The sequence below is a fragment of the Lontra canadensis genome, unplaced genomic scaffold, assembly GCF_010015895.1.
Source record: "Lontra canadensis isolate GAN:19392208 unplaced genomic scaffold, GSC_riverotter_1.0 scaffold86, whole genome shotgun sequence".
Classification (NCBI taxonomy): Eukaryota; Metazoa; Chordata; class Mammalia; order Carnivora; family Mustelidae; genus Lontra; species Lontra canadensis.
In genome coordinates this window covers 5,842,496-5,859,084 of record NW_022631080.1, presented here as the reverse complement: position 1 = coordinate 5,859,084, position 16,589 = coordinate 5,842,496, and the positions used below count along the sequence as shown (strand labels likewise).

Below are 16,589 nucleotides of genomic sequence, written 5' to 3'. Positions count from 1 at the left end.
GGTGCGCACAGGCGCCAGCTCAACGCTCTCAGACCCAGAAAGTCTGAGCACTCCCAGCCCAGGCCAGCAGGAAAATCTCAGTGTGCGATCGCTGCTTGGAACCTCTCTGGTGGTCTGGAGCTGCCCAGACAGCCACCGCTATCATGGTTTTGGGTACAAGCAGGAGATCCTGCGTCCCCAGGGATGGTGACTGGGAACGTGCTCTGCCAGTGGCTGAGGGGGAATTTATGTGCTCTGGAGTACCCAGAGGGGAACAGACTGAGGCTTCTCTCTGAGAGGGAGGTCTGGGTGCAGTTTGCTTTCCTCTAAACCTCTAAAAACTATCAAAAGCTGTCAAGGTGAGAGAAAACAAATGAACAAACAAACAAAAAAACCTCCAGAGAATAAAAACCGGTTTTCTCAGAGCCCACCCCCTTGAGGGGGGGTGGGAGGACTTAACTCAGGGAACACTGCCTAAAAACCCACGTGGCAGGACCCTCCCCCAGAAAGCCAACCGGAAAAAAAAAAAAAAGACAAGAGAATAACCACCACTATTTCATAGATACAACTTTTATTTTTAATTCGTTCCCACAATTCTGGTTCTTTTTTCTTAATAGATAATTTTTTAACCTCTTTACCATCACAGTGAGATGTCTAGCACATCAAATTCCATAATAACCTTTTAACCTGAACTTTCTGATACAAATACCTGTATTTTTCTTTTGCTTTTCTATTTTTTAATTTTTTTAAATTTTATTTTAGTTTATTCTTTTTTTATTTTTATTTTTAATATTCATATAGAGTTACACTTCAAGGTACTCCCCCTTCCCCAATCAATGCTACCCCCATAGGTAAACCAATTTTTAATCCCCCTTTATCTTAGGAAAGTTGAGTCCCTTAACAAAGATATCAAGATAGATCCAGGAAGAATCAAAATAACCTTCCTCCCCCACACTGAGAATTTATAACCACTATCCCATCTTTTTCTTCCGCCAGTGTTTCTGTGTATTTGTGTTTGTCCTGGTAGTATATAAATCTTATACTTGGGGTTCTTTTATACGAGGTTCTTTTTTTATTTTGCATATATATATATATATATGTATATATATATATATATAATATTTTTTTTCCCCCTCTCTTGTTATCTACTTTTGTCAGTCTTTTGTTTGTCTGTTTTTGTTTGTATACCTCATAAATCTTACCTTGGGGCCCATTTGGGCTGGGCCTTCTCTTTTATCTTTCTTTTTTTTTTTCCTATCTCTCTCTCCCACTCTCTCTCTTTTTTTCTTTTTTCTCTCTTTCTTTTTTCTTTCGTTTGGTTGGGGACTCTTGATTGCTCAGAAGCATTCCAGGGTGCACCTCGACCACACCACGGTCGATACATCCAGCTACGTCCGTTCAGCCATCTCTCACAAAAATGACTAGGAGGAAGAATGCCCAACAGAAGAAAAATTCAGAGGCTGGGCCTTCTGCAACAGAGCTAATGGCTATCAACATAGACAATATGTTGGAAAGGGAATTCAGGCTAACAATTATCCAGGCAATAGCTAGGTTGGAGAAAGCCATGCATGACCAAACGGAACTGATTAGGGCCGAACTGAAAGCGACCAGAGAGGATGATCACAATGTTAGGGCAGAGCTAAAAGCTACGAGAGATGAGGTTCATAATGCTCTCAATGAGTTCCAATCTAATCTAAATTCTCTCAAAGCTAGGGTAACTGAGACAGAAGATAGAATTAGTGATCTGGAGGACAAACAGATAGATAGGATCAGGAAGAAGCCTGGAACAAACAGCTTAGAAACCACAAAAACAGAATCAGGGAAATAAATGATGCCATGAAACATTCCAACGTCAGAATTATTGGAATCCCTGAAGGGGAGGAGGAAGAAAGAAGTCTAGAAGATATAGTGGAACAAATTCTCCATGAAAATTTTCCCAATCTCGCAAATGGAACCAGCGTTCATGTACTAGAGGCAGAACGGTCTCCCCCCAAGATTATAGAATCTAAAAAAAATCAAGGTACATGATAGTAAAATTGAGAAATCATAATTGTAGACACAATCTCCTGAAAGCAGCTAGGACAAAGAGGCTCCTTACGTACAGAATAACATCAGACCTGTCCACAGATACCTTGCAAGCCAGAAAGGGCTGGCAAGATATATTCAGGGCACTAAATGAGAAGAACATGCAGCCAAGAATACTTTATCCAGCAAGACTGACATTCAAAATGGGTGGAGAGATAAAGAGTTTCCAAGACTGGCAAGGCTTAAAAGACTATGCAACCACCAAGCCGACACTGCAGGAAATATTAAGGGGGGTTCTATAAAAGAGGAAAAATCCTAAGAATATCCTTGAACAGAAATATGGAGATAATCTACAGAAAGAAAGACTTCAAAGTTAACACGATGTCAATAAAAACGTATCTATCAATAATCACTCTCAATGTGAATGACCTAAATGTGCCCATAAAATGACACAGGGTTGCAGATTGGATAAGACGACAGGACCCATCCATATGTTGTCTACAAGAGACCCATTTCAAACCTAAGGATACACCCAGTCTGAAAGTGAAGGGATGGAGAAGCATCTTTCATGCCAATGGGCCACAAAAGAAGGCCAGGGTAGTGATTCTCATATCCGATAAATTAGATTTTAAACTAAAGACTGTAGTCAGAGATACAGAAGGACATTACATCATTCTTAAAGGGACTATCCACCAAGATGATTTAACAATTGTAACTATCTATGCCCCCAATATGGGAGCAGCCAATTACATAAGAAAACTATTAATCAAGATAAAGAGTCATGTTGATATGAATACATTAATAGTAGGAGATATCAACATGCCTCTCTCAGTAATAGATCATCCAAGTAGAAAATCAATAAAGAAACAAGAGCATTGAATGACACATTGGACCAGATGGACCTCATAGATATATACAGAACATTCCACTCTAAAACAACAGAATACTCATTCTTCTCAAGTACACATGGAACCTTCTCCAGAATAGACCACATACTGGGTCACAAATCAGGGCTCAACCAATACCAAAAGACTGAGATTATTCCCTGCATATTCTCAGATCACAGTGCTTTGAAACTGGAGCTCAATCACAAGGAAAAGTTTGGAAGGAACTCAAACACTTGGAAGCTAAAGACCACCTTGCTTAAGAATGCTTGGATCAACCAGGAGATCAAAGAAGAACTGAAACAATTCATGGAAACCAATGAGAATGAAGACACTTCAGTCCAAAACCTGTGGGATACAGCAAAGGCGGTCCTAAGGGGGGAATACATAGCCATCCAAGCCTCCCTCAAAAAAAATTGAAAAATCCAGAATACATCAGCTGTCTCTGCACCTTAAAGAACTGGAGAATCAACAACAAATTAAACCAACTCCACACACAAGAAGGTAAATAATCAAGATTAGAACAGAGATCAATGAAATAGAAACTAGAGATACAGTAGAATGTATCAATGAAACTAGAAGCTGGTCTTTTGAAAGAATCAATAAGATCGATAAACCATTGGCCACACTAATCCAGAAAAAAAGAGAGAAAGCTCAAATTAATAAAATTATGAATGAAAAGGGAGAGATCACAACTAACACCAAGGAAATAGAAATAATCAGAAGTTATTATCAACAGTTATATGCCAATAAGTTAAGCAACCTAGATGAAATGGATGCATTCCTGGAAAACTATAAACTCCCAAAATTGAACCAGGAAGAAATTGGCAACCTGAATAGACTGATATCTAGTAACAAGATTAAAGCAGTGATCAAAAACCTCCCAAAAAACAAGAGCCCAGGACCTGACGGATTCCCTGGGGAATTCTACCAGACTTTCAAAGAAGAAATAACACCTATTCTCCTGAAGCTATTTCAGAAAATTGAAGCAGAAGGAAAACTTCCAGACTCCCTCTATGAAGCCAGCATTACCCTGATCCCCAAACCAGGCAAAGACCACACCAAAAAGGAGAATTTCAGACCAATATCAATGATGAATATGGATGCTAAGATTCTCAACAAGATCCTAGCAAATAGGATCCAACAGCACATTAAAAAGATTATCCACCATGGCCAGGTGGGGTTCATCCCTGGGTTACAAGGATGGTTCAATGTTCACAAATCAATCAATGTGATAGAACAAATCAATAAGAGAAGAGAGAAGAACCACATGGTCCTCTCAATTGATGCAGAATAAGCATTTGACAAAATCCAGCATCCGTTCCTGATTAAAACACTTCAAACTATAGGGATAGAGGGAAAATTCCTGAACTTCATAAAATCTATCTATGAAAAACCACAGCAAATATCATCCTCAGTGGGAAAAAGCTCACAGCCTTCCTGTTGAGATCAGGAACACGACAAGGATGCTCACTGTCACCACTCTTGTTCAACAGAGTATTAGAAGTCCTAGCAACAGCAATCAGAAAACAAAGAGAAATAAAAGGTATCCAAATTGGCAATGAAGAAGTCAAACTCTCTCTCTTCGCAGATGACATGATTCTTTATATGGAAAACCCAAAAGACTCCACCCCCAAACTACTAGAACTCATACAGCAATTCAGCAACGTGACAGGATACAAAGTCAATGTACAGAAATCAGTGGCTTTCTTATACACTAACAATGAAAATACAGAAAGGGAAATTAGAGAATCGATTCCATTTACTATAGCACCAAGAACCATAAGATACCTGGGAATAAACCTAACCAAAGAGGTAAAGAATCTGTACTTGAGGAACTACAGAACACTCATGAAAGAAACTGAAGACGACACAAAAAGATGGAAGACCATTCCATGCTCTTGGATCGGAAGAATAAACATTGTTAAAATGTCTATACTGCCCAGAGCAATCTATACTTTTAATGCCATTCCGATCAAAATTCCACTTGTATTTTTCAAAGAGCTGGGGCAAATAATCCTAAAATTTGTATGGAATCAGAAGAGACCCCTGAATTGCTAAGGAAATGTTGAAAAAGAAAAACAAAACTGGGAGCATCACGTTACCTGATTTCAAGCTTTACTACAAAGCTCTGATCACCAAGACAACATGGTACTGGCATAAAAACAGACACATAGACCAGTGGAACAGAGTAGAGAGCCCAGATATGGACCCTCAACTCTATGGTCAAATAATCTTCAACAAAGCAGGAAAAAATATACAGTGGAAAAAAAGACAGTTTCTTCAATAAATGGTGCTAGGAAAATTGGACAGATATATGTAGAAGAATGAAACTCGACCATTCTCTTACACCGTACACAAAGATAAACTCAAAATGGATAAAAGACCTCAACATGAGACAGGAATCCATCAGAATCCTAGAGGAGAACATAGGCAGTAACCTCTTTGATATCAACCACAACAACTTCTTTCAAAATATGTCTCCAAAGGCAAAGGAAACAAAAGTGAAAATGAACTTTTGGGACTTCATCAAGATCAAAAGCTTCTGCACAGCAAAGGAAACAGTCAACAAAACAAAGAGGCAACCCACAAAATGGGAGAAGATATTTGTAAATGACAGTACAGATAAAAGGTTGATATCCAGGATCTATAAAGAACTTCTCAAACTCAACACACACAAAACAGATAATCATGTCAAAAAATGGGCAGAAGACTTGAACAGACACTTCTCCAATGAAGACATACAAATGGCTATCAGATACATGAAAAAAATGTTCATCATCACTAGCCATCAGGGAGATTCAAATTAAAATCACATTGAGATACCACCTTACACCAGTTAGAATGGCCAAAATTAGCAAGACAAGAAACAACGTGTGTTGGAGAGGATGTGGAGAAAGGGGAACCCTCTTACACTGTTGGTGGGAATGCAAGTTGGTGCAACCACTTTGGAGAACAGTGTGGATATTCCTTAACAAATTAAAAATAGAGCTTTCCTATGACCCTGCAATTGCACTACTGGGTCTTTACCCCAAAGATACAGATGTAGTGAAAAGAAGGGCCATCTGTACCCCAATGTTTATAGCAGCAATGGCCACGGTTGCCAAACTGTGGAAAGAACCAAGATGCCCTTCAATGGACGAATGGATAAGGAAGATGTGGTCCATATACACTATGGAATATTATGCCTCCATCAGAAAGGATGAATACCCAACTTTTGTAGCAACATGGACGGGACTGGAAGAGATTATGCTGAGTGAAATAAGTCAAGCAGAGAGAGCCAATTATCATATGGTTTCACTTATTTGTGGAGCATAACAAATAACACAGAGGACATGGGGAGATGGAGAGGAGAAGGGAGTTGAGGGAAATTGGAGGGGGAGATGAACCATGAGAGACTATGGACTCTGAAAAACAATCTGAGGGTTTTGAAGGGGCAAGGGGTGGGAGGTTGGGGGAGTCAGTTGGTGGGTATTACGGAGGGCATGTATTGCATGGAGCACTGGGTGTGGTACATAAACAATGAATTCTGTTACACTGAAAAGAAATAAATTTTAAAAAAATCTTTTAAAAAATGAAAACAAAATTAATTAAACAAAAAACATCTGTGTGCCTGGGTGGGTCAGTGAATTAAGCCTCTGCCTTCGGCTCAGGTCATGATCTCAGGGTCCTGGGATCGAGTCCCATGTCAGGCTCTCTGCTAAGCAGAGAGCCTGCTTCCCCTTCTCTATCTACCTGCCTCTCTGCCTATTTGTGATCGCTCTCTGTCAAATAAATAAATAAAATCTTTAAAAAAAACCCATCAGTACACAATTTTGAAAAAGAAGATGGGGGGACAGATAGAGAGAAAAAGGGTCTCCCTGAAACCTTCAGTAAAATAAAGACAAATTAATAAATAATTATCAAATGTCTATTTCTTTTAAAAAATTTTTAATATTTATTTAGTTAAATAATCTCTATACCCAACATGGGGCCGGAACTCACAACCCTGGGATCAAGAGTCACATGCTCCTCCCACCAAGTCAGTCAGGTGCCCCTACCTATTTCTTTTCTTTTCTTTTTTTTAAGATTTAATTTCTTTATTTGCCAGAAAGAGAGAAAACACAAGCAGGAGACGTGACAGGCAGAGGGAGAAGCAGGATATCCACTGAGCAAGGATCCCAATGCAGGACTCAATCCCAGGACTCTGGGATCAGGACCTGAGCTTCGAGCAGATGTTTAGCTGACTGAGCCATCCAGGCATCACGCCCCCTCCCCCGCCTATTTCTTATTACAGTGCATTTAGTGTTATAGGACATAGCTTCTCCATTCCCTCCACTCCACAAAAAAACACAAAAGCTATGTAGATCCCTTGGAGATTATAGCTAATGGAATGTTCATCTTATAAAGTGACCAAGTGAGAGGTATACAGAGCCTATGGTGAAAGATAACCTGGTCATAGGAAAGCCAGCGCTGATCTACTTATGTAAGTCATCACGGTTTTAGGCTCTTCATTCCATTCAAGTGCATCAGGCATAGAGAAGAGCTAAAATATCCCATCCTTGTACTTTTAAACTGGTTTTCCAGCTTCCATAAGCAATTTTCTACCCAACAGTAATGGCTTGTCCCTACTCTTCAGTGAGATTCAACAGATGCAGCCAGGATATCTCATTTACTAACCAAAGCCTAACAGAAGGAAATTCCACAGGAATCTGAGATGAATTTGGAAATAGCAGTTAAAATAAGTCAGTCCCACTTAGTTTACATGTTGCCCTTGGAAATGGCTATGAGAAGGATGGGAATGCAAGGAGAGAAATGAGGGCCTCTAATTCCAAAATGAAATACTTTTCTCTATGCATAAAATAAAATGGGGACCTAAACACATGAAAATACAGGCCAGAGAGGTTGTATGACTGAGGAATTGGAACATGGGATGTTTTCCCTTGCTCTCATCATGTTGCCTGCGGAGGTCACATGGCCTTCAGATACATTCCACAATTAATCATTCTGCTTGATTTAGTGCCTCCTTATGAACACAGCTTGTAAATCATTTGCTGGAAGTTGCAGAAGAGTAGTGATTGGTTTAGGAAAACTGCAGGTGGCTTCAGGATGAGCCAGCTGGAAGGAAGTTGGGACCATCAATGGTTACAGGAAAGCTGACCTAAGAATGAGCCTCAACTTTACAGTACACTGGCTTAGAAGAAATTGCCTGATGTCAACCCTTTCTTCGAAGGAAGACAGTGAGGAGATGACATACTAAAAAATAAGCAATACCAAACACCTTTGAGAAATGTTCTCACCAACAATATGCTGTACAGGGGAATTATGCATTTGACTGTAATGAACGGCCAAGCTCTGAACTTGCAAAGCCTCAAAAGTGTATCTTATTTTTTTTTCTAGCTGGAATGTTTTATTTTTTGGAAAAATATTAGATATTTTAAGGGACTGTATTTCCCTTTTTGTTTTGACAGCGAGGAAGCTCACAGGCAAAATGGAAGCCCAAACTTACTAACTCTGAAGGATGAAACAGTATGTATTTCTATGCATACACTTTCCCAGACCTCTTATTATTCTACCTTCATCTTTTAGACTTCCTTATTTTCATTTTGTTTCATGGTTATATATTTTTGTCAATCTGTTACAGATTCTTTCATTCTGCTTCAGAGATGCTTCTTTGGGTTCCTTATTTTTTTGACCCTTTTGTCCCAACTGGTCTCCTAAACCCATGACAAGTTCACTCTCTGAGTCAGAGTCCAGGCCCATACGTACTTTGGGAGAATCTATATCTTTTCCCTTCAGTTTATCTTCTGTGGGAAGAGAAAAGGCTTTCACTTTTTCTGAAGAGTCCTTCTTAGGCTGGGAACTTGCCTTTTCTTGAAGCTTGGATCTGCTTTCTCTCTGGTTGGCCACGTGCTTTTCAGTTCCTCCTAGTCTCCACTGGGTTTGACAATTTGAGTTTTTGTTTTGTTTTGTTTGACAGTAGATGGCTCTTCATCCATCCAACCACCTTCTTTGTCTTCTGCATCTTCTGGCTCATTCTTGGACTTCCACTCATTGCCACTGATACTATCACTCCTATCTGACTTCTCAGAATCTTCAGGATCACTGGGCTCTACAGCTGTGTAAACATCAATTGAGATTTCATTTATGCCTAGTTGTGCTTTGCAAGTCTTTATCATCTTGTTAAGATTTATCTGGAACCTGGTGTGACTCTGCCAGTTGGGTGATATGAGAAGAAAAGTAACACCTGCTGCTGGACCAACTCACTTAGCTCCCTCAGGTCCATCTGGGCCTTGCTTCAACAATCCAGGTTAAGATTCAGGATGCTTCCAGTGGTGGACATTTTGTTTGTTTTTGTCATGATTGGCATGGATGCTTGAGGAGAGAAAGTTTCTGGACCACTGGATAAAGTGCCTGCTTGTCCCATGTTTGTCAAGGCTGGTGAAGCTGTGCTCTTGTCCAGGAAGTTCATGGACTCCTTGCTGGCCCTGAAGTGGCTCAACATGGCCTTCTTCTTGACATCCTGCTCCATGTCAGAACCTGTGTGTATGGAAGAGTTTGTACTTGTGGGAGAGCTTGGTATATGTGACAAGGAAGTCCCCAGCCCCTGCTCAGCGTGGGCTTGCCATCAGGATCTTGGGGAACACTGTCATGTCAAAGCTGAGCTTGACCTTTTCCTGCTTGTCTAGCTGGGCAGTGCCAGCGCTGGGGTTGCTGGGGTCGAGCAGCATTTGGTACTGGATGTTGGGCGTGTATGGTTTCCCAATGGGAGAGTAATTAAGACCCCTAAACTTCCTACAGATGTTCTTCACCTACACCTCCATCTTTCTCATTGCACCGTTGAAGATGCTTTTTGTATTTTTCACAGAAAAAAGGAATTTCTTTTTAGACATGAGGTGGCAATTATTTATTGGAACCCAGGCCCTGTCATGTTGCCCAAATAAATGTACAAATAAATGTACATCATGCTACCCATCTTTATCCCTCAGATCTTCTATAGGCCAGAATGGAAACCCCTTCAGTTTTGCCCAGACCAAAGAATTTGAACTGCTACAAGGTTCATAAAACCAGTTATCTCATTTTTGTCAAACAGCTAGATATTTAGTGGACATGCTTTGATTTCATTCATCCCATACTCAGAGACTTTGATCAGTACTTTTGCCGTGTCAGTTTGTGATTTCTTCCATTTAAATGATGCACTGTGCAAAATCCACTTTGCATCAGCCAGGAAAGCTTCTATGCAGCCCTAAATTTTCTTCTTAGCCTTCTTTTCCAATGTACGAGGGTCCACAGAATGGAAGATGTATTTCATGTAGTCAGGATGCTGTTCCAATGGAACAGGCTTCTGGAATGCATCTGTCCCTGGTTGTTTCATTTTCTGAATGGCAAACTTGAACAGGTAGGATAACTGTTTGATGGTGAGCATTGTCATGGCTTTCCTCTGAGCCTCAACGTCTTCTGTTATCATAATCTTTTCACATTCAGGACAAAACCCATCTCCCTCTGGTTCTGTTGTCAGTCTCAGACACTTAACATGATAAACCCAGGGATAAATCTCACAGCAAAGGACTTGGCCTTTCTGGTGACAAACCCAGCAGTAGAAATCATTCCGTGCATCCTGTGGTACAACATTGCTGCCCCTCCTCGTATTGATAGGATGCACTGAGAAGGTCCAGCATTCTGTCTGACACCCTCATGGCTCTCTGCAGCCTTCCCTCTTAACTCTGGGTCCCCTTACTACCTTTGCTTCAGGTCATGAACTCAGGGTCATGAACTCAAGCCCCATGTCAGGCTGCACACTCAGCGAGGAGTCTGCTAAAGTTTCTCTCTCCCTTTGCCCCTCCCTGTGTGCAATCACTCTCTTAATAAAATAAATAAAATACATCTTTTAAAAAAGATTTATTTATTTTAGAGAGAGAGAGTGTGAGTGGAGGGAGGCAGAGGGAAATGGAGAATCCCAAGCAGACTTCCCACTGAGTGCAGAGCCAGATGCAAGGCTTGATCCCACCACCCCAACATCATGATAAGAGCCAAAATCAAGAGTTGGGTGCTTAACCCACTAAGATGCTCAGACACCCCTGAAAATATTGCTTCAAATGATTTCTAATAACTCACTGTTTGATTTCTACACGTGTCAGTGTGTGTGTGGTGGGGATGGAGGGTGGTATATATGTGTATCTTGGATATACAGGCCCATTTGCCCTTGAAGTCATGATTTCCAAAGAATAAATTAATGTCACATGTTTGCCATATCCAAGGGGAAGTACAACACAGTAATGCAGACCTTCTGTTGGGTAACATCATATAATACAATGGGAGACACAAGGCCAGCATGTCATATACTGACATAGTCAGCAGGCAAAATTGAAAGGAAAAAAAGGAACGGTTCTTTGGGAAAAAATAAACTGTAAGGCCTCAGAAAACTGTTGGTTAAATTCATTTTTTATTTCATTGCTAAAGTAATGAATGACAATTAATTTAGGCCTTTCTTCACAAAGTACCAATATTGTGAAAGTGTGAATTCCTTTCACAGAATCACACTCTAATTGTCTAAGATAGAGAGTCTTTAATGACCTCCATATTTCAGATGAACTATCTTTGCTTTATTGAAAAGAATGGCATTACGGGTGATCTATACCCTTGGATAGTTAAGAAACAAAAATACACACTTATGGTACAAATTGCCTTAGTGTAAAGCCTGACAGAATTTGGGATCTGAGCCAGAGAATTTTCTCACCTTTCTGCCGCAAAAGGGTAGCAAAATCACATGAAAATCTTTTCCGGGCCCAGATCACACAGTACATTAAAAGATTTTGCTACTGTGCAATTTTCCCAAAGGCACTAGGACTTCTCAAAATATTTATTTGAAGTGCTTTGAACTTCCTCTAACAGGTGAACAAAGGACTGAAGATATTGTGGAAAGTTATTTACAACCTCTCCTCCCTTGCCTTCCTTTACACTAAAGAGACGGCAAAGTTGCATTAGTCACTGGTTTGCCTCTATTTCAGAAAGGGTAGCAAGATGAGAGGCAATTTTAGTGATCAGTGAGATGTATATAAAATCTTGGAAAAGGAGAGAATACAAAAAGCTTTGGGAAGGAAAAGATTTTGGGTCTTCTTCCTGCTTCACGCCAGAAATATGAGCAAAGGATAATGGAGAGGGAAGAAAGAATGAGCCACGATCCCCTGACGACAATCTATTGTGCAAACTACCTACCAACAGGTTAGCTGATAAAAATATGTTCCAATGTTGGGGCGCCTGGGTGGCTCAGCCAGTTAAATGTCTACCTTTGGCTCAGGTCATAATGGCAGGCTCCTGGGATTAAGCCCTGTGCCAGGCTCCCTAGTCAGCGGGAAGTCTGCTTCTTCCTCTCCCTCTACCTGCTGCTCCCCCTGTTTGTGCTCTCTTTCTCTGTCAAATAAATAAATAAGCAAAATCTTTTTTTTTTTAAATGTGTCCCAATATGTTTAAAGCAGTTGTTGGGTTTTCTTGTAAGATATCTCAACACATAAGAAAGATGTTTTGGGGATGTTGAATTTTAAAAAAAAAAACAAAAACCTTTAAGTAACTATTTATTTATTTATTTATTTATTTATTTTAAATATTTTATTTATTTATTTGACAGTGGAGCCTGATGTGGAATTTGATCCCATGACCTTGGGATTATGAACTAATTGACTGAGCCACCCAGGGGTTCCATGTAACAATTTAATTACTGGTACAATTAATTTCAAATTTTGTCAACATAGAGGGTTCAAATTCAGATTGCTTAGGGAAAATGGTTTTGTATGTATTTACTTCATATACAAATGTCTATTACATATAGTAGGAATAAAAGCAGTCACAGAAAATAAAGCACTGATTTAATAAAAGTAAAAGGTAGTAAAATTTCATCAAGTAAATGTTTTATACTCCACAAAAATATTTGAGTTACTTCAATAGGCAAACTAAAATGATCTCTGATTCAACTAATTGATTTGGTAAGGAACACTAGCTATTAGAACAGGTTCTCAGATGTCTTCCTTTATTTTTTACAGAATGTTTTACTGAATTTTGTTTTCACTTTTCAATTAGCTATGTTGGCATTACAAATGAACCATATATAAATGAACCACTTGTAATACATATAATTATTCAAACTTATATTTTAGAAAATGAAAGTTTCACATCAATGTCAATTAGCTATGCACACTTGAAATGGAAGTAAAATGGAATATATTGGTTAAGAATAAATTGGCGAATGTTTCTGTGATTATGTTATGGGGTAAGGTACTTTCATAATTACTGAAGGGAATATAAATCTGACAAAAACTATCAAAATTTCAAAAGTACATTTCCTTGGAATCAGCAATTCTACATTTAGGAATTTATTCTGAAGATATACTTGCCTGCATTCATGGGAAATCATACATGTGCAAGATTATTCTTGCAGCATAATTTGCAATAGCAATCTGGAGACAAATGTTCATAAATAGGGGATTGGCTCTGTAAATTACTGCACATTCATAGAAGAAAGTATTATTGAAAAGAATGAAGTAAGTCATCATGTACTTATATGAAGCAATCTCCAACTTGTTTTAGGTAAAAAAGGAAAAATGTGGGAAAAAATGGATGGGTAATATATGGGTATATCATATATGTGTATGTAATACACACACACCATGCCCCTGGTATAGATATAACTGTGGAAGAAACTGACATTTGCTGCTTTTGGTGACTAAGAGTAATGCGTGGGTGATGTGACTAGGAACAGGGTAGGAGAAAAGCTATAGACCTATTTTTTTTAATTATAAGCAATATGTACGGTATTACTTATCTCACAAAAGAGAATTAAGATATATGTTAGTGGGAGGACTTAAGTGGCTCAGTTGTTTAAGCATCTGACTCTTGATCTCAACTCAGATCTTGATCTTAGAGTCATGAGTTCAAGACCCACGTCAAGACCAAGTAGGCTCCATAGCCAGTGTGGAGCCTACTTTAAAAAAAAAATAGATAAACATAAAAAATGTATGTTAGTTATGTATGTAACATACATAACTAAAATGTATGTTAAAGAAAAATCTCAAATTTTCTTTAAAAATAATTGAGTATGTATAAGCTCATTCTGCTCTTTCCTGCACGCAATGGATCACATCATCCTGTCAAAGGGGAAATTTTAAATGCTTAAATAAATATATAAAGTCTCACAGCTTTATTAATATAACAGAAAAAGCCAGCTTAATTCCAAATTGCTTCCTCGTGGATCTACACTAATTCAGTGTTAAAAGCAGTGTGAAAATGTTTTTAATTAAGGACATTTCTCACTTTTTGGAATCTTGCAAAATGGGCCATTCTGTGATAAGAAAGAGCTTATATAATAGGTCCATCTTTCACTTATGAATACAGAATGTTGATCCAATTAATTGAGTCACCCACAAACTGATATTCCTAAATTCATTTTGATGACCAGCAAAGTACAAGTACCCACTACAATTTATTTTTGACTTTGCTAGTACTTTAATAAGAATTCTCATGGTATGTAACATATAATAGATAGAAGCGGCAGAATTAAAAGATAAAAATGTATAAAATTTCCATAACAGAAAAAGTCATGTTTCCTTCTTCATAAGTGAGAGGTTCATCTTAAACTATTTGAGCTGTGTTCCCCCCACAGAACTTATAAAATGTATCCTTGTCTGAATTTATCATGTAAATCCCCCCTTTTTTAAAGATTTTATTTATTTATTTATTTATTTATTTGAGAGAGAGAGAGCACAAGCAGCGTGGAGGGGCAGAAGGAGAGAGAAGCAGACTCCCTGCTGAACAGGACACTGGGATCAGGACCTGAGTCAAAGGCAGAAGCTTAACTGCTTAATTGACTGATCTACCCAGGCACCCTGCAAAACCCCTTCTCATGTAAAGTAGACTAACATGAGGGAAATACACACTCCCACATGAACCAGAGACACCAGACTGTTCAGTATCCTCCAGAGTGTGCTTCCTGCTTTGAGACCTTCAAGGAGTTTATTAAAGTCTGGATATTAACAAGCTTCACCCACTAGAAGTGCACATTATGCTTGGCTCCAGTTCTGGAACCTATTTGTACTCATCACAGATGAAATCCTCAAGTATTCTTTTGTCAGCTGCCTTCATTTCCATCCATTCTATTCACAAAACCAAGTGGGTCAACTCCAGAGGCACATGATGGATACTCAGTAAATACTGAATAGGTGAGGAATGAGTGAATGGGTAACAATAAACTTTATTTTTACATTACTTACTGTTTCTGTGTACCTGGGTGGCCACGTTGGTTTAGTATTCAACTCTTAATTTCAGTTCAGGTCATGATCTCAGGGTCCTGAGATTGAGCCCCGAGTTGGGGTCCATGTTCAGCTAGGAGTCTGCTTGAGATTCTCTCTCTCCCTTTCCCTCTGCCCCTCCCCCTCTTTACACATGTGTTTTCTCTCTCAAATGAATAAATACAATCTTTAAAAAAATTATATATGTATATGTGTGTATGTGTGTGTGTATACACACACACATATGAGATGTTTTACTGCTTTTAAAATACATTTGCATTATCACTCCATTTATTCTTCACAATACTCATGTAAATAGGTAGGGATGGTGCACTGGCTCAGTCAGAAGAGCATGCAGCTCTTGATCTCAGTGTCATGAGTTTGAGCTCCATGGTGGGTGTAGAGATTACATACATACATATATACACACATAAACTTAAAAAAAAAAAAAAGAAGGCAGGGCTTTTAGGTCATGTTTTACACATGATGAATTTGAGGCCCTAAGTGGTGTAAATGAGTTATTCAATGTCACAACTAAAAAGCTACCAAGGCCCCATAACATGCCATTGTCCTTCAATGATCATAGAACATCAGTAACAGCATCCATCAGAAGCAGAAGTGGGGGGCAGAAGTGGCCCCTTGACTCCCCCACTATGGATGTTGGTACTTCGGCTTCCACTTTAGCTCTCAGTTTAGATACAAAAGGGCAAATGCTTTGCTTGGAATGCTCTTTGCTGTGAAGATTCCTGACATCAGAGGGTAGGACCAAGTTGGTGGAGGAGTAGGAGACCTAAATTTCATCTGGTCTGAGGAGTTCAGCTAGAACTATTCAGCTAGAGAGTTTTCAAACCATTCTGAACACCTACAAACTCAAAAGGAGATCAAAGAAAAGAACAGCAGGAATTCTAGGAACAGAGAAGTGACTACTTTCTGGAAGGTTGGACATGCAGAGAAGTGAATTTCTGTCTTTTAAATTTTTGGGATAGTTTCTTCTAACAGACCAAAATATACCCTAAATCTAGTGCATGGCTTTGTTCTAGTGTCCCACCTGATCACGTACTCTCCCTGCCTTTTAAATTTTTTTTTCCTTTTTTCAGCCAACTTCTTATCAATTCCTTTTTTAAAATCTTTTTAAATTTTCATCTTTACAGTCATACTCCAATCCTTCATCATATTTACTCATACTTTTGTGTATATCTATCTATCTATCTATATATAGATAGATAGATAGATATAGAGAGATATATAGATATAGATATATATGTTTTTCTTTTCCTAAAATTTTGGGAGGCAGTTTCTTCTAACAGCCCAAAATACACCCAAAATCAAGAGTGTGACTTTGCTCTATCCACCAGTGTGATCATATATATATATATATATATATATATATATATATGTATATATGTATATATAATTTTCCTTTCTTTTCTCCCTAGTTTTGGGG

At 38.8% G+C, this 16,589-nt stretch overlaps 1 pseudogene; it reads right to left on the bottom strand.

The window, feature by feature from the left end:
* LOC116882660 overlaps positions 1-16,589 on the bottom strand; it is a 55,075-nt pseudogene that overhangs the window by 27,083 nt on the left and 11,403 nt on the right.